This window comes from Miscanthus floridulus, chromosome 2 (assembly GCF_019320115.1).
Source record: "Miscanthus floridulus cultivar M001 chromosome 2, ASM1932011v1, whole genome shotgun sequence".
In the NCBI taxonomy this organism is placed as follows: domain Eukaryota; kingdom Viridiplantae; phylum Streptophyta; class Magnoliopsida; order Poales; family Poaceae; genus Miscanthus; species Miscanthus floridulus.
The window spans coordinates 177,313,517-177,333,234 of NC_089581.1; the positions used below are offsets into that span (position 1 = coordinate 177,313,517).

At 41.8% G+C, this 19,718-nt stretch overlaps 1 long non-coding RNA gene across 1 annotated transcript; it reads right to left on the bottom strand.

Moving 5' to 3' along the window:
• Nucleotides 1–944: 944 nt before the first annotated feature.
• On the bottom strand, nt 945–1,645 carry LOC136540815 (uncharacterized). The gene is made up of 3 exons (XR_010780023.1): nt 1,591–1,645; nt 1,418–1,501; nt 945–1,031 (listed from the first exon to the last, which is right to left on the bottom strand). It is a non-coding gene; the product is annotated as an uncharacterized lncRNA (long non-coding RNA).
• Between the last annotated feature and the right edge of the window lie 18,073 nt (nt 1,646–19,718).

Genomic DNA, 19,718 nt, shown 5'->3' on the forward strand with positions numbered 1-19,718 from the left:
TGGACTGCCCAAACCTAGGCTCTCATAGGTGCTTGTATTTTCTTTCAAAAACAAATATATCTCCAATTGTTCAACAATGATGTGATACTAGTGTCATCTACCCATTTATTATTTTAGCCCACGAATCAATCAATCCATCTGCAGCAAACACAAATATATTCAAATTTGACTATGAGGATGAAACGCTAAACAATAAGCAACTCAGTTTTGCTATGGAAAACATGATGCATAACACAAGGGTAAGTAAACATTATGTTAAAGGGAAAGCTAACTCTCTCCATCCTCCATTTGCAGCCAAGTTAATTTGGATCCAGATGGACATGCGAAGAGGGCACATACACAGTAAATCAGGTCTCTAAAAAAAATTGTAGAGGAATTGGAATTACCAACATAACATTTCAGGCAATCTAGCTGATCAGGTATCATATGTGGTTATGTAGTCCACCTTTACACTGAGCTGAGAATATTGTTTGTTAATGCAGTATATCATACTAAGCAATGGCTGTTGTCAGCTGAGATATAAGCCATGGCCCTGTGTCATTGTACAAGCTGCTACAACCCAATAGCCTATACATTTCCACCATGTACCACACTTCAAATTTATACATTGTACTAGATGTGCCTTCATCCTACATCTTTGACTTATAATTACTTTGTTATTTACCTATTCCCATCTTGCCATTTCTATTTTTTCTCCAAGAATTTCAGATTTTCCATTTAGATGCTTGTAATCATGAATTCTTCAAATAACAGAAAACTTACATCTGACAGATTGTATGGGATTCTATATTGTAATATTATTTTACTAATTTTGAGTTTTGACATGCATCTCAGAACTAAGAAGTTTCACAAGGTAAAATGATTCGATGACCAAAAGAATGGAATAGGTTTGCTATATAGTGATTCACATATTACTCATCAGTCATCAGGACTACACAAGTTAAAACAGTTGCCAAGTAAGCACCATCTGGTGAAAAGGAAATGCCATTGATTGCACCTGGACAGATGTGCCACCTTGCAATTGGATTACCCTAAAGTGTAATTTTAAACCACAGAATGAATCATAGCAGTCGCAACATTAGGACTTAATGATGTTAAAGAATTTCCAATTAAGGGCATGTTTAATTCTCTTGCCCACCCCTACCTAGCCTTGCCTAGCAAAGTAGAGGAGAAAAACGCATGAAGCTTTGTTTGGTTTGAATTTGGGCAAGGTGGGGATTGCCTTGCTTTTGAGGGAGAGCCAGATTGGCTCTCCTCGCCTAGCAAGGTGTGGCTTACCTAACCTTTGCCAGGCACTTGTCTCCATAATAAATTTCTAGAAAAAACATTTTACTAATACCCTGAAGTAAATTATGGAACATACACAGCCATCTCGATGCAATTTTTAGTAAAAGAGATATCATGTGGCTTGAGATACCTTACTCGACTTTGCATGTGAAATCAGCACCTGGCTTTGATCCTTCACAGTTGGAAATGTCCAATCAGTATTTCCATCCTTGGACTGAATGTAAAAAAGGAAATTTATTAGCAAAGTAAACTTAACAAAGTTTGATTACTTCATACAAAGTTTCATGAGCATTAAGGGCTCACTTTGTCATACACGTACAGATTCCCATTAGCATGACTAACAACAAAGATTCCTTCACGCTGTGGAACCCATGCAACACAAGTGCACCGACTGCAATAGATTGGTGTCCAAAGATCAATATATATACTTACAATTTAATAACTGTGTAAAGAAAAGCCAAATTCTCATAAACACCATGTGCAAAAATCCAAAAAACTAATACCTTTTCTCATAATAACAAATAAGGGTAATTTCTTTTCCTAAAAGGTGATTATGCAGTATAGAACTTTACACATACAAGTAGCCAAGTTGGGGTATTCCACTGACGTCAGGAATAGATCCTTCCAAGCTGTAGTTGCTCAAACTCCTGAAGGTGACAATATCAATTAGATTAATATAAACTATAATAAATGCTGCATGAAAAAAAGAGTGCAGCCACTTTATGATAGATCACATGAATCTAATGAACTTGTTTCAAGGCATGCATTACAAGACTTGAAACTAAGCTGACACTGCATGTAAACAAAGCTAAAGACATGAAGAGAAACAAAGACTGTTATGTGATATAGTTCTTATTGCTGACTAAGATCAAAATGATATAGTTCACAAGAAATTATGTGATCCACAGACCACAATTACCAAACCAAGTTGGAAACTATGGACTGTTGTTCTGTTATTGCGACAATTGTGAACCTAGTGTATACTTATTTAATGATTGGCAAGCGCATATGGTTCATGGACAAATATACAGAAGAAAAATAGAACATATTTATAAAAAAACCATAGCCAGTATAAAACAAACTCCATGTGAGTCAACATACATAAACTCTGCTACTTCATACAAAAAGACACTATATTTGAAACATTTGTTAGGTTGTCCCACTATGGTACAAAGTATTTAACTATGACTCAAGCTCCAGTTCAACAATAACTTACTCTGATGTTGTTGGAAACCGGGAGGAAAGCTTCAAAAAGAGAGACAAGACACATAGCCCTAGTAGTAACATCTGCAGAGTAGCGCTGAAGAGTAGCCTCTACGGCATCCACAGCATCAGATTCTGTTACCTAAACAAGATCAGGAATTGACCAAGCCATTTGACACTAATAAATTTTAGGAGCAATACTCCTAAATGAAATACATAAAGAGAAGGCCAATGAGGGAAGTTGCTAGAGTTATAAACTATATACAGGCAGAAATTCTGTAATCAATCATAAATGCAGCCATATGAGTAAACGAATGGTCACATAATTTCTCCCAATGACAGCCATTACAGATAACACAGGTAACCACAATTCGCAAGGTGATCACAAGGGAGGCAGTCAAAATTGTATATACACTGATTTGGAGCAGTTTGAACATAGCCTACAAATTATTTGCATGAAGAAAGTAACAAGACTACATAATAATATATGATGGAATCATCAGTGCAGAGTCTTCTCAGTAGAAAGTGTATAACCAAGAGGGGATGGCTGCCAAGAATTTTTAACTCACCATGATCGGTTCCTCCATGTCCAACATACTAAGATTGTTGACCAGCATTTCTCCATATTCATCGATGCACCAAACATCCACCCTAACTATTCAGATCCAGGGATATTGTAAATCCTAGAATCGGGTGAAAGGGACCAAATCGAGGAGAGTGTAGCCTCTAGGAGCAAGGGGGGCTCTTACCTGGAACAAAGGAGAGCAGCTGGAGTGGAGCCCAGCACACGAGCAGCGGCAAGAGGATGTGGTGCCAGCAGTTGGAACTCCAAACCCTAACAAATCCTGCGCACAAGATCCAGAGCTGCAACCGATGGGGAGCAAGGATGGGCCACATCTTGCGTCGATGCGGAACTGCAGGTGATCGGGCATTCGTGGTTAGGGTTAGGCTACAGCGGCGAGGCTCGGCGTGGGAGGTGGCGCTGTGTAGGAGGGCGATGACCTGGCGCTGGCATGGTAGGCTATGGCTGCAAGGCTCGGCATGGGAGGTGGCGGCAGCGAGGCTTGGTGTGGGAGGCGGCGAGGGTTGGCATCCATGGGAGGTGGCGGTGGCGGGCGCACTCATGGGTCACGCATGTATGGGCCATGTGTGTAGGCGAGAGGGGGAGAGGGGGAGTATATTCTGAGGTTTTTTTTCATTTCACCTGAAAAGATCTGAAGGCGAAGTAGGGCAGGACCGTACACACTTTCGCGGACACTTGAGTTGTTGTCTCGGTTAGGCTACGCCGACACTTATTGTGTCTACAAATGTTTGCCGATAGTTTTAGTGTCCCCAGAGCAATGCCGACAGTTGATTTGTAGTCATACAACATCATTGCCGATAGATTATATGACATTAAAAGGTTGTACAATTACCAATAGATAATGTGTAGTTGAAACCACCCCTTTGCCAACACATAAATGTCGGCAATTGTGTGTCATGGTGTAGTGTCAGTCTACTTGAAAGCCGGATGTGGTCGAGTAAAGGAGAGAAAAAGAAGAGTAGTAAGGAAAGTTAGCAGTGGATAGTCAGGAGTAATTGAAAAGTCTAAGTGGATGTCTTGTCCCAAGACCTGTGCTTAGTTGACCGCGCTACGCATGTTGGGTTATTTCGCCGCGTGCCCTATGAACGTTGTCTGTATTGGGTCCTTAGCTTCCTGTTTTCGCGTGGCCACAGCATGGTGCCGCACTCGTCGTCCTTATGCACTATGCGCTTTTCCTTTTCATGGCATCCGGTCGGCTCTCTACCCCGCACCGTCGTTCCCCGTACCGGACCCCCCCCCATTTCCCCTTCCCTTTCCTTCTTCTTTTGGTGACACGACCACCCGCATGCCTACCTCATCGAGCAGACCCCCTCTCCTCTCTTTTATTTCCCCCTCTGCCACTCGCGCAGGAAGCGCACCATGTCTCCGACCTTATCTCCATAGCATGCACTGTCTATGTATCCCATCCCCGCCGCATCTGTTTCCGATGTGTTGTGCCCCACCTCCGTTCACCGCTATAAGACCCCCTTGGTCCTTGCTCTTCTTCTTCATCCCCATTCCTCTTGCATTCACAGCAGAGCTACGAGATCTAGTCACTATTGTGAAGCTAGGTCCATCAGTCTAAGGTGATGGTGTAATCTGAGAAGAAGAAAGGATCCAGTTTGTCGAAGAAGTTCAAGTTCTCTTGATTAGTTGGTCTTAGGATTCACGAAGTTTTACTTCTCAGTCGACTGTTTCTGGATCTGTTGGTGCTACACCATGTTTTGGATACTCATTATCCTATTGTTTCTCCATTGTCCTCGTCTATCATGACTTCTAGAGTAAGCCTTGGTTGTATTAGGTTGCTCTTAACCATGTATCCCTAGATCCCTATGTGGTTTAGTATTTGAAGTCGTGTAATCTTTCGTGTAATCCCTGATCTACAGAATGTAATTATGTTTCTCTTCTTTTGGTTCTTGCTTCGAATCTCAGAACGAGATTCTTTTTAAGGGGGGTTGGTTGTAACACCCCAGTGTTACGATCCTATTTAGCGCCACGTTTTAGGCCTCAGAAAATTTCAGAAAAACGATTTTCTTGGATTTTGAAATTTGACTTATATTTAAAAGTATCACTCGTGGCAAGTTATATTGAACTGACTAGTGGAGTAGCTCTTGGATGTTAGTTCGAAACCAAAAAGTTATAATTTTCTAAGTCGGAAATGATAGACAATGACGTGTTAGTATTTAAATTCTAGCTAGATTTCTTAAACACTAACTTGATATTCTTGTATCGCTAGCAGCATCCTGGCGAGTACCTTGGCATGGCAAGGTTTGTAGAATGATCTAACATAGCAGGGTTATCCCAAGATTGCTCGAAACTCTTTAGAACGCATGAAGAACTACGTTAGGTGCTCTGTTCATGAGATGGCGCGCTGTGCGACGAACCCATCTTAGCCATCTCATATCTTTTGCCCTAATCGCTCTTTGGTCTCATCGAGTGTTTCCCTAGCTTGCTGGTGGCATGGACCTTGGATTAGTGAAGATGGCTGAACCCTAACCTCGCTGTTTGGTGGCCTTGGCATCACTTTAAAAAGCGTGCACGGCACTGGTTTTGGCCGTTTGGCCTTCGGCCACGGTCACCACGTGTCTCAGCACGCTCTGGCCATGTCTGGCCACACCGTGATTTGGCCGTCGGCTGAGCGCCTGGCCGAGTCGAGCCATGTTGCCGCGCTGCTGTCCCCATTTGCTTGATTACCCATCTGCCATGCCTTGCCCCGCTAGCCGGCCTATGGACGTCGACTGCACGCCGGGTCCGACAGGGTCGCATCTGCTCTCTGCTGTTCGTGAGCTGGTCAAACGTGGCGCTACTCTCGCTTTGGCATAGGTCTACGTCCTAGCCCACTTGTCACCTTGGCCGCTATAGAGCTCGTCCTTGCTTCACGAACCACCTACCTCGCCCTGTTCACGACGTCGTCACGTTGCCTATGGCGGCGCTGTTGCCATTGACCACACACTTTCATAGCTTTTGGTGCTATCTGTGCTAGCCGAAGCGCCTTGTCGGCCATGTTGTGCCATGGGCGTCCTACCTCCATGCCGTGATCACTCGACTAGTTGCTCGCCGACCCGCTCTGCTCTACGCTTTTAAGTCATCTCGTCATCGCCAGTCGCCATGGCCGCCTCTCTTTCCCTTCAAAAATTCATCGTGCACGGAGCACTTCCCTCCAATTCCTTGCGCGCATGGGTGCTCGAGGTCTTTAGCTTGCCACTTTAGTCAACCGTGGTGGAAATCGTCCACCAGAGTGAGCGCGCGTAGCATCGCTGTCACCGCCGGTCTGTTCGCCGCTGTTGCAGAGCAGGTTTGGGGGTAGGGCCCAAAGTAGTGGTAGCAGTTCGATCAAAGATGATTTCTGACTCACCTTAACCTACTTTATCTGATGCTCGTCTCGGCTTGGTTAGGATCTTCACCGGTGACGAGCTGACATGGCCACGCCATGCTTGGAGCGCCGCTGCCCTTCACCATGCACGTGGCCAGCCTAGCACGGGCCGTTTCCGCTCTAGCCAATACCGTAGCCATGTCCAGGGTAAGGTCCTACTGCTCTCACATCCTTTTGTTTCTGTCTCCGAGGACGCAGGATGTTGGAATAGTCACGCCGCCCTAGCGTGTAGTCCACTGGTGTGGTCAGAGCTCTGAAAGTCACCGTTCAGTGCCTAATTGGCACCTTGGGTCGCGTCGTGGCCCCGCGGCGCTCGTTGGCCTGCTCGGGTAGCCGGTGCCTCGCTCCGTGGCCTAGCGTAGGTGTGCTGTGCCGGCCGAAGCTGCACCGCTACGCCCAGGCACGATGAGGGCTTCATTTCGCGAAGATGATGTTTTTTAGGGTGGTCGGTGCAATGTATATCTCTGTTGTAATAGTGCGCGGAGTCTTTGTGTAATAACCGTGTAGTATGGGGGCCTTTCTGCTAAATCATCGGTGCTCACGCGGGCTCCGTGTCGCGGGCCGCTCATTGGTTTGGCCTGCTGCGCGTGTATCCTTTCCGCACGGGCTGTGGGAGCCGCTGGGCCGCTGGCCACGCGCCCGCCCTGGGCCGCTCGCGCCTCGCCCGCTTGGGCAGGCCACGTTGAGCCAGTTTGCTAGGCCGTGCACCACGCCGCGCCGCTTGGGCCTTCACCTGTCCTTGCCGCGTGCTGGGCCGGGCGTCTTTGCCACGCCTGGGCTACTGGCCACGCCCTCCTGGGCCGTCCATGCCGCTGCAAGCGCTGCCGTGTCCACATGGACCGGCTGTTCTAGGCTGCTGGGCTGATAGGGCATGGCCACTGGCTTTCCATTTTCTAAATGTTTTGCTAATATATGTTTCTAGCTAACTTGTAAAATCGAGATAAAATTCTGTAAATGTCAAAAAATGGTGAAATCAGTTTTGTTAGTCTCCTAAAATTATGATCTACCTGCTAGTATAATTTGTTCATATAGTAAGAACTGAAAGATGAAAGATAGAAGATGGATAAAGGAAATCTGATTGCTTACCACCTGCTTGAAAGCAGCACAGGTGCTTACATAGAATGGTTAGTTAATGAACCAATGCGGCTATTAATAACAATCGAATATAAGGACTCACGCTTAGTAATGGTTCCTATAAATGCAATAAACCCACAAGCTAGCTAGCCTTGCATATCCTTGGAGTCTTTTCTTTCCTCCTGTCGGATAAGTCTTGCTGAGTATAATTGAGTACTCAGGGTTTTATTTCCCCTGTTGTAGGTGACAGGTGGATGCCAAAGCTGACATTTGTGTGTGGATTCCTCCTGGTGGGCTCAGAGAGGGTTTCCTTTACGCTGCGATCGTAGTTGCTATTTATAACCCTCACCAAATGCTTTTATAAATGAAAGTTTCATAATCTATTGTCGTAGTGTATATATCAATACTTCATCATGCTAGGAATAGATGTTTATTTTTGCTGTAATTCTAATCACTTGTTTATATTCCGCTGTCAATTTTAAATTGTTCATGACTCTGATAATATGATTTTATTCCGCTGTTATGTTAATAAATATTATACTCTAATGTTGTGTTAAAAGATATGTAAGAAATAGTTCAGAATGATATAAGCTTTATTCTCTCATTTGTGATCCTGATGGCAAAAATGTGGATTTTTGGGTTCTCCCCTGAGGTGTGCCCGACGAAACCGAGTAATTTAGTGTTCTCCCACGAGTGCTTAGTGTCTAATGGAAGACAAGTACTCCTGTGAGGCATTAGATTAGGTGGTTCTGCCACAAATACCGTATTGCAGCATGTCTGTCATCTGTCACGAAAACCATGTTGTTAGTAGGAACCGACAGTGATGGGGGTACATCACTGCCGGGCCATTCTTGAAACCAGCAGTGATTTCTATGTAGGGGTTACAGAATAAGTAACTTATCTTTTTACTTCTTTCGAATATCTTCTACTGGCTCAACGGTTAAGACCTCGCAACTTAGCCCCCGATACCCGTGTTTGAATTCTGGGCGGCCCAATTTTTTTTGGTTTAATTTTATAATTTATTAAGCGGTCTAAAGGTCAAAAAGATAAAATAAATAAACCTTGGGACACATGCTGTACTAGCGCAGCGGTTAAGTGTTTGAACTCTGTAGCCCGAGACCCGAGCTCAAACCCGAGGGCTAACACAATTATTTTTTAATTTTTTTATATATCACTGCCGGTTTTCAAAATAAACTGACAGTGATAACAAGTATCACTGTCGGTTTTTTCTCATCACTGCCGGTTTTTTTGAAACCGACAGTGATGTTTATATATATTAAAAAATTCTTTTATATACTGAATACATAGAAGCATATGTATTCCTATGTCGAAATGGTTTGAAATTTTTTTGGCAAGCTTGTACACCCAAATTAAGATTCCACTTAGGATCTTAGGTTTTTCTAATCATTTTTTTATTAGTTATATTTTTTTGTGTGCTGAATGAGACAAAAGAGGGTGAATTTCATCTTGGACCCAATAGATTTTTTCATCCACCTCTACAAAATTCTTATCCCTAGTCCACATTAAATCTCGTGTAAAAGTTTGGCACCATTCCAGATCTTTTCATGGGTAGACTCAGCTCAACCTATAATTAAACGGTCTCATCGCGCGGAAATTCAATTAAACCTTAGAAAGTAGCAAACCATCTCCGAAAAATCTAAAATTTGGTGTTTCCTTCACATGTGGCACGTGCAAGCCTAAGAAAAAGTTTAAGATCAATACAACACCGAAATGTATGTGAACCACAGAAACATTGATAACCTATGTGTATAGTCATGGTACGATGAAAGGGCACATGTACCTCTGTGAAGCATGTATACTCCGCCTATGTTGAAATGGCTTGAAATTTTTTTGGTAAGCTTGTACACCGAAATTAAGATCTCACACAGGATCTTAGGTTTTTCTAATTATTTTTTTATTAATTATATTTTTTGTGTGCTGAATGAGACAAAAGAGGGTGAATTTCATCTTGGACGCAATAGATTTTTTCATCCACCTCCACAAAATTCTTATCCCTAGGGCACAGTAGATCCTATATAAAAGTTTGGCACCATTCCGGATCTTTTCATGGGTAGACTTAGTTCAACCTATAATTAAACAGTCTCGTCGCGCGAAAATTCAATTAAACCTCCGGAAAATCCAAAACTTAGTGTTTCCTTCACACGGTGGCACGTACAAGCCTAAGAAAAAGTTTGAGACAAATACAACACCAAAATGCATATGAACCACAGAAACCTTGATAACCTATGTGTATAGTCATGGCATGATGAAAGGGTATATGTACCTCTGTGAAGCATGTATGCTCCGCCTATGTCGAAATGGGTTGAAATTTTTTGGCAAGCTTGTACACCTAAATTAAGATCCCACACAGGATCTTAGGTTTTTCTAATCATTTTTATTAATTATATTTTTTATGTGCTGAATGAGACAAACGAGGGTGAATTTCATCTTGGACCCAATAGATTTTTTTCATCCAGCTCCACAAAATTCTTATTCCTAGGGCATATTAGATCATGTGTAAAAGTTTGGCACCATTCTAAATGTTTTTGTAGGTAGACTCAGTTCAACCTATAATTAAACGGTCTCGTCGTGCGGAAATTCAATTAAACCTTAGAAAGTAGCAAACCATCTCCGAAATATCCAAAACTTGGTGTTTCCTTTACACGTGGCACGTGCAAGCCTAAAAAAAAGTTTGAGACCAATACAACACTGGAATGCATATGAACCATAGAAACCTTGATAACATATGTGTATTGTCATGGTTCGATGAAAGGGCACATGCACCTCTGTGAAGCATGTATACTCCGCCTATATCGAAATGGCTTGAAATTTTTTTTGGCAAGCTTGTACACCCAAATTAAGATCCCACATAGGATCTTAGGTTTTTCTAATCATTTTTTATTAATTATATTTTTTGTGTGCTGAATGAGACAAAAGAGGGTGAATTTCATCTTAGACCCAATAGATTTTTTCATCCACCTCCATAAAATTCTTATCCCTTGGGCACATTAGATCCTATGTAAAAGTTTGGCACCATTCTGGATTTTTTCGTGGGTAGGCTCAGTTCAACCTATAATTAAACGGTCTCGTCGCGCGGAAATTCAATTAAACCTCAGAAAGTAGCGAACCATCTCTGGAAAATCCAAAACTTGGTGTTTTCTTCACACGTGGCACGTGCAAGCCTAAGAAAAAGTTTGAGACCAATACAACATCGAAATGCATATGAACCACAGAAACCTTGATAACCTATGTGTATAGTCATGGTTCGATGAAAGGGCACACATACCTCTGTGAAGCATGTATACTCCGCCTATGTCAAAATGGCTTGAAATTTTTTTGTCAAGCTTGTACACCCAAATTAAGATCCCACATAGGATCTTAGGCTTTTCTAATCATTTTTTTATTAATTATAGTTTTCTGTGTGCTGAATAAACATTAATTACTATTAGAATCACTGCCGGGATCGATCGGGCCACGCACACCAACATGCCTCTGTAGCCATATATGGTAATTGATGTCACGGATTATGTATCCGCTTGTATCGATGAAGTCCAATGCTCGTACGAGTGCACTCTCTCGTGCCTCACAATACCGAAAGAATGGTCGACCATAGATGTAATCTACTGAACGACCATTGCCCCTGTTAGTAATCCTTATGCAGTACTAGCGTCCTTCTATAGTGAGCTGGCTGAGGTTTCCATTACAGAAGTCCCAATCGTACCTGAGTTGCTCCATAGCTTGGTCTAGAACGGCCCACAAGCCACATGCAGCATAGGTAAGGTCCTATAGCGCAATCTGCATGCAGAGGAAAAAAATTAGAGAATGTTATTACAATAATAAACAACAAATAATCATGACTCAGGTATAAGTGACTATTTTACCACATCCGCATGGTTGTAGCTTACAAACCATTCGCTTGCTTGCAGGACGGGGATATCACCAGCATTCAAAGCAAGTGCCTTGAAGTGCGAGAAATCTGGCACATCATAGCAAATACGTCGAAGTGCCTCTAAATAGATGCGCACAACACTTAATTGGGCGCTTATCATGTTTGGGCTCTGTATTCCCGTCCTGTGGATATGGTTCCGATGATTTGAACCCCTCATAGGGGTGAAAAAAAACTAAGTTCACACGTCCATAGCCGACCACTTGCATTAGATGCCGTGTTCTCGACGATGTCCAAGATAAAGAACTAGCTAAGTGGTGTTCATAGCCAATCTATTGGGGATATTGTCTGCGACATATATGCATGCAACAATGATATTAAACTAATTACACTTATTTGTTAGCATCAAAAAACAAAAGATGTTGGAAAATATTTCATACAATAGCTGGAATAGGGAACCATAGAATGGCCACATTAGGAGCGAATGGCTCATCGCCAGGGTGGAAACCTGGTTCTTGTGGTGGGGGAGGTCTGTTGTTCATACCACCTGATCGATAAAATGCAAAAAAATATGAACATAAAATATATGCACAAAAAAATTCTTCCAAGTAATAAGAATAAATATATATCGAATGCAAGGAATAAGAATATATATAAATGTAGAATGCAAAGAAACATGAATATAAATATAGATCAAATGAATATAGATAGAATTTTGGAGAAGACAACATATCAATACCATTGAAAAATGCAGGAGCCATGACCAAATCACGTAGAGAGAGTGGATGTATTGAGAAGTGAGAGTGAAATGTGAGAAATGAGACTGAGAGAGTTCGTGGGTGGGTGGGATCGATGTATGTGGCCCGCAGTTTGTTTTATATAGGGGGCATGGACATCACTACTGGTTTTTAAATAGAACCGATAGTGAAGGTGGCTATCACTGCTGGTTTCTTAATAGAACCGACAGTGAAGGTGCATATATGTAAAGGATATATTTATTTAGATACTATAGTGGGAAAGTTTTAACAAGAACGATATATTTATTTAGATAGTAATGAAATACATCAAAAAATTAGAAATAAGTTACATATACGATAACAAAGACCTTACATGTGCGCACCATTTTTGTGGACTACGATGCATAACGATATCTGTGGTTTGTTGTGAGAGGAAAACATTGTATCATGGCTGATAAGGCCTGGCTGAAACCAACATGCATGGAGAGGCTAGCTCCTAGCCGAGGGCCATTTTATAGGGGCTAGCAGTCGTGGTACATTTTTATTTCTGAACTAAAGTTATCGGGGTAGGTGGGAGCAGTGTTCCAATTGTTGTGATCATGGGAGCACTGTTGGCATGAGAGAAGCATCTACACATCACTATCGGTTTTAGTTTAAAAATCGACGGTGATAGAAGTTATCACTGTCGGTTTTAAAACCAAAACCGGCAGTGAAGGGCCCTGCGCCATCTTTTAGTAAAAAAATATAAAAAAACACTGTCGGTTTGGAGCCTGCCATCGCAGCATTTTTGTAAAAAATATAAAAAGTTTGGCTCGCCTGAGATTCGAGCGTGGGTCACGGGGTCAAGAGTGCGCGGCCATAACCGCTGAATTAGGATAGGTGAAAGCTCTAGTTTGGTTTTGGTGAATTAATGAAACCCTAAGTGCTAACCTAGTTTATCAAGTGATCATGAGATATGTAGCACACTCCAAGTGATGAAGCAAATGAAGATCATAGCATGATGATGATGATACCATGATGATGATCAAATGCTTGGACTTGGAAAGAAGAAAGAGAAAAACAAAAAGCTCAAGGCAAAGGTACAAACCATAAGAGCTATTTTGTTTTGGTAATCAAGACACTTAGAGAGTGTAATTACATTTAGGTTTGATAGTCATACTAATAAGAGGGGTGAAACTCGAATCGAAATGCGGTTATCAAAGTGCCACTAGATGCTCTAACTCATTGCATATGCATTTAGGATCTAGTGGAGTGTTAACACCCTTGAAAATGTTTGTGAAAATATGCTAACACATGTGCACAAGGTGATACACTTGGTGGTTGGCACATTTGAGCAAGAGTGAAGAGGATAGAGTTGAAAAGGAGTTAGTCGCGCTGGTTACAGAGTGACCGGACACATCCGGTATGGTGACCGGACACGTCCGGTATTTGGCGACGAACTCAGCGATCGGACGCGTCCGGTCGCCACATCGGACACATCCGGTGTGAATCAGAAAACGTAGTGTTTGGCTGTGCAGTCGATCGGACGTTGGCCGGTCGAGCATGGATGCTTACTGTACTCCACCGGATGCTGAGGCTCAGCGTCCGGTCGGTTTCTAACAGACGCGTCCTGTCAGCCCTGGTGGCTTATTGGACTCGACCAGACTCGGTGGCTCAGCGTCCGATCATTTGTGTTTGTGCGTCTAATTTGAGCGTTTAGTCGTCGGCAGAATGGGTAGCAACGGCTATGTTGGTTTGAACTGGACATGTTGTAGTCTGGGAGCTACCAGACATGTCCGGTAGGCTGACCGAACGCGTTCGGTATTCACGAATGGAGCGTTCGGTGCTGCATCTGGTCGATTGGAACAGAGCGTCTGATCACCCCGTGCTGTACCCAGTGAAGGGGTATAACTGCTCTATTTCATGGGGGCTTCTATTTAAGCCCCATAGCCGGTTGAAGCTCACAACCTTTGGCCATTTTCATTGACATAGCAACCTTGTGAGCTTAGCCAAAGCCCTCCCACTCATCTCCATCATTGATTCATTATCTTTGTGAGATTGGGAGAGAATTCAAGTGCATTGCTTGAGTGTTTGCATCTAGAGGCACTTGGTGTTCGTGTTTCGCTGTGGATTTTGCTTGTTACTCTTTGTGGTTGCCACCACCTAGACGGCTTGGAACAGCGAGGATCATTGAGCGGAGGGTGGTGATTGTCTCTGGCTCTAATCGTGGTGATTGTGAGGGGTACTTGACCTTTCCCCAGTGGTGCGCTAAAAGGTACTCTTATGGATTGCTCGTAGCTTGTGTGATCCTCATCTTGTGTTGGTTGTGTGGCACTCTATTGAGGGTTTGGTGTGTGATGCCAATTAGCACGTGAACCTCCAAGTGAGTGAATCGCCACAACAAGGAGTAACTTGTCAGCTAGCAAGTGAACCTCGATAAAAATCATTGTGTTCATCCTTTGATTCCGAGGTGATTGGTCTTCATTGTTATTCACTCTTGTGATTGATTGGTTCCTTCATTAATGCGGCGGTATAATCTTCTTGATCACTCTCTTTATATTACCACAAACTAGTCGTCAAGCTCTTTAGTGTAGCTAGTTGTGAGAGCTTACATGCTTGGTTGGTGTGGCTCTTTAGTTAGTTATTGAGAGCACACTAACATAGAGTAGTGTCATATCTATTGTGTGAATAGACACTATCTAAACTAGAATTATGATAGGTGGCTTGCCTTTTGAGTAGGATAGCACAACATTTTCTTCGCCTCATAATTGTCTAACCGTTTTGTTAAGTGTTGTTGTAGAAATTTTTATTAGGCTATTCACCCCCCTCTAGCCATTAGGACCTTTCAAGTGGTATCAAAGCCGAGGTCACAGTGATTTGAGGCTTAACAACCTTCGGTGTAAAAATGGCTCAAATCAACAACATAAAGAAACCACCCCAATTTGATGGCTCCAACTATCCCTATTGGAAGGCCAAGATGACAACTTATATCAAGTCAATCAATAGGAAGGTTTGGAAGGTGGTAGAAACAAAAATTGAGATTGAAGATCTGGAGAATCCCACCATAGCCAAAGAAGTACTTCTCCAAAACAATAACATTACTCTAAGTGTAATTCATGATGCAATTGATAAAAGAACATTTGAGCAAGTCAAAAATATTGAAATGGCTCATGAGGCATGGAAGAAGTTGGAAGAATCATTTGAGGGCACTCAAGCCATGTAGGGTGCAAAGGCATACATCCTCAAAGAGAAGTTCGCAAGCTTCAAGATGGAGGATGAAAGTGTGCCGGAGATGTTTCATAGGCTTCAAGTGCTTGTCAATGATCTTAAAGTGCTTGGAGAAGTGGTGAAGGACAAGGACTTCTCACATAAGTTCTTGAGATGTTTGCCCTCAAGATTTGGTACATTGGTCACCATTCTAGTGAGAAGTGGTTTGGACACCATGACACCAAACTAAGTATTGGCAGATATAATGACCGATGATACTTATAGAGATGATGATGAGAAGGAAGAAAAGAAGGAGAAGAAAGATGACAAGAAGAAGGATAAGAAGGAAAAGAGAGAGAGGAAGGACAAGATGGCCTTCAAGAAGAAGAAGGGTGGTTCATAGGTAGTCACTTGGGATAGTGATGCTTCCTCAAGTGATGATGATGATGATGATAGTGATGATCACAAGACCACCAAGAAGAAGGTTCTTGCAAGCATTGCCATCAATGAGAAGCCTTCTCTCTTCGAATCTTCATCATGCTTCATGGCTAAGGCCACTAAGGTACAATCTTGTGATGATGAAAGTAATGAAGAACATGATGATGAAAATGAACATGAAAATGAAAATGATAGTGATAGTGATAATGATGAACCCACTAAAGATGAATTATTTGACATGCTAGAAGATGCTAGAGAACACTTTGACATCAAAAGAAGGGAATGCAAAAGCTTGCAAAAGGAACTAAAAGACCTTAAGCAAGCCTTTGATGAGCTCATGCATCTCATGAGAGGCTAGAGGAAGCCAATGAGAAGCTTGGCAAAGCTCACAAAAAGCTTGAAAAGGCTCATTCATCTTTGCTTGATGAGCAAAATAAAAAGAAGCATGTTGAAACTTGCAATATAGGTCTAACTTGTGATATAATTGATGAATCACTATCTATGCCTATCATTGTTGCTCCTACTAACCCTTCTTGTAGTACTTCTACTTCTACCTCATCTAGTAGTGATGGTTTCACTTGTGATGCCTCACTAGTGGTTGAGAATGAGAACCTCAAGAAGGAGGTCACTAAGCTCACTCACACCTTAGCTAAGGCTTATGGTGGTGAGGACCGCTTGCTTATGTGCTTGGGTAGCCAAAAAGCTTCTCTCTACAAAGAGGGATTGGGCTATACCCCCAAGAAAGACAAAGCGGCCTTTGCTCCTCACAAGACTTGTTTTGTGAAGAACAATGGTCGGTTTCGTACTAGTTGTAAGCAAGTGGGTCACAAAGAGCAAGAATGCAAAAACAAAAGCAAAAATGCTAATGTATCCTCTATTAAGCTTGATTCATGCTATATGCTTACTAAGGATACAAATGGTGTGAAGGCTCAGTTCATTGGTAAACCATGGATGGGCTCAAAGAAGAAAGCCATTTGGGTACCAAAGAGCTTAGTGACTAACCTTCAAGGACCCAAGCAAGTTTGGGTACCTAAAAAGAATTGATCTTCTTTTGTAGGTTAATTACAAAGCCGGAGGAAGGCATTGGGTTCTTGATAGTGGGTGCACTCAACACATGACCGGCGATGCAAGAATGTTTAACTCAATCAACACCAATGACAATGATGGTTATGATAGTATCACATTTCATGACAATGGCAAAGGCAAGGCCAAAGGGCTTGGTAAGATTACAATATCAAATAACATGAGCATATCCAATGTGTTGCTAGTAGAGAGCTTGAACTCCAATTTGCTATCCATGGCACAATTGTGTGATCTTGGATTCAAATGCATATTTGGGGTAGATGATGTAGAGATCATAAGTGTAGATAGCTCTAACTTGATCTTCAAAGGCTTTAGATATAAAAATCTATACTTGGTTGATTTCAATGCTAGTGAAGCTAGATTGTCTACATGCTTGTTCACTAAGTCTAGCATGGGTTGGTTATGGCATAGAAGGCTTGGCCATGTTGGAATGAAACAATTGAATAAATTGGTTAAGCATGACTTAGTTAAAGGCTTGAAAGATGTTGTGTTTGAAAAGGATAAGCTTTGTAGCTCTTGTCAAGCCGGCAAACAAGTTGGAAACACCCATCCTAAGAAAAGCATGATGAGCACTAGTAAAGCATTTGAGTTATTGCACATGAACTTGTTTGGGCCAACACAATACACTAGCATTGGTGGTAACAAATATGGTTTTGTGATAGTGGATGACTACACTAAATACACATGTGTATTCTTTCTAGTGGACAAAAGTGATGTGTTTGCAACATTCAAATCATTTATCAAAGGCATTCACAATGAGTTTGAAACAACCATCAAGAGAGTTAGAAGTGACAATGGTAGTGAGTTCAAGAATACTAGAATTGATGAGTTATGTGATGAATTTGGAATTAAACATCAATTCTTGGCCAAATACACTCCACAATCAAATGGCCTTGTTGAGAGGAAAAATAGAACACTCATTGATATGGCAAGGTCTATGCTTAGTGAGTACAATGTGAGTCAATCTTTTTGGGCTGAAGCTATCAACATAGCTTGCTATTGAAGCAACCATCTCTATTGTCACCGATTGAAAGAGAAGACACCATATGAGCTATTGAATGGTAGAAAGCCCAACATTGCATATTTTTGGGTCTTTGGTTGCAAATGCTATATCTTGAAGAAAGGTATAAGATTGGGTAAGTTTGACAAGAAATGTGATGAAGGATTCCTACTTGAATATTCCACTACAAGCAAAGCATATAGAGTTTGGAATTTGGATAGTGGTACTCTTGAGGAAGTTCATGATGTTGAATTTGATGAAACCAAGGGTTCACAAGTAGAGAATGAGAACTTGGAAGATGTTAGAGGTATTCAACTTTCAAATGCCATGAAGAACATGGATATTGGTGAATTGAGGCCTAGGCAAGTGAATGATGATGAAGATGATCAAGTGCAAGTGCTCTCTAACTCAAATGTGCAAGATGATACAAATCAAGTTAGTGTAAGTGGCTCTCATGACAATGAACAAGATCAAGTGGCTAGTACATCATCTCAACCAAATGATCAAGCAAGTGCAAGCAATCAAGTCCCAATGCTCCAACCAACCAATGTTGTAAGGGATCATCCATTGGACACTATCATTGGTGATATTTCTAGAGGTGTACAAACAAGATCAAGATTAGCATCATTTTGTGAGCATTTCTCATTTGTGTCATCGATTGAACCAAAAAAGATAGATGAAGTATTGAAGGATGTTGATTTGGTGAATGCTATGCATGAAGAATTGAATAACTTCACAAGAAATCAAGTATGGGAATTAGTAGAAAGACCAAAGGGACACAATGTGATTGGAACCAAATGGGTCTTTAGAAACAAGCAAGATCGAGATGGGATAGTGGTAAAGAACAAACCAAGATTAGTAGCACAAGGCTATACACAAGTTGAAGGTCTTGACTTTGGAGAAACATATGCCCCGGTTGCTAGATTAGAAGCAATAAGAATCTTGCTAGCCTATGCTTGTGCCCACAACATCAAGCTCTATCAAATGGATGTTAAGAGTGCATTTCTCAATGGCTACATCAATGAAGAAGCATATGTTGAGCAACCTCCCAGTTTTGAAGATGATAAGAAGCCCAACCATGTATACAAGTTGAAGAAAGCATTGTATGGCTTGAAGCTAGCACCTAGAGGATGGTATGAGAGATTGAGGGATTTCCTACTCTCTAAAGGGTTCACAATGGGCAAAGTTGACACCACTCTTTTCATCAAGAAGATTGGAAAAGATCTATTTGTATTGCAAATCTATGTTGATGACATCATATTTGGATCAACAAATCAAGAATTTTGTGATGAGTTTGGAAAGATGATGGCTAATGAGTTTGAGATATCCATGATTGGAGAATTGAGTTTCTTCCTTGGTCTTCAAATCAAGCAATTGAAGAATGGTACATTTGTGAGTCAAGGCAAGTATATCAAGGACATGATTAAGAAGTTTGGTATGATTGATAGCAAAGTCATTAGCACACCAATGGGAACCAATAGCAACTTGGATAGTGATGCAAGTGGAAACATGGTGGATCAAAAGTTGTATCGGTCTATGATTGGAAGCCTACTCTATGTGACCGCATCAAGGTCAGATGTCATGTTTAGTGTATGCATGTGTGCAAGATTTCAAGCCTCACCAAGAGAAAGTCATTTGAAAGCTACAAAGAGAATATTGAGGTACTTGAAGCATACACCAAATGTTGGTTTGTGGTATCCCAAAGGAGCAAAGTTTGAGCTAGTTGGTTACTTCGACTCGGACTATGCGGGATGCAAGGTTGAAAGGAAGAGCACCTCAGGCACATGTTAATTGTTGGGAAGATCACTTGTTTCATGGTCATCAAAGAAGCAAAATAGTGTTGCATTATCAACCACCAAAGCTGAATACATATCCACCGGTAGTTGTTG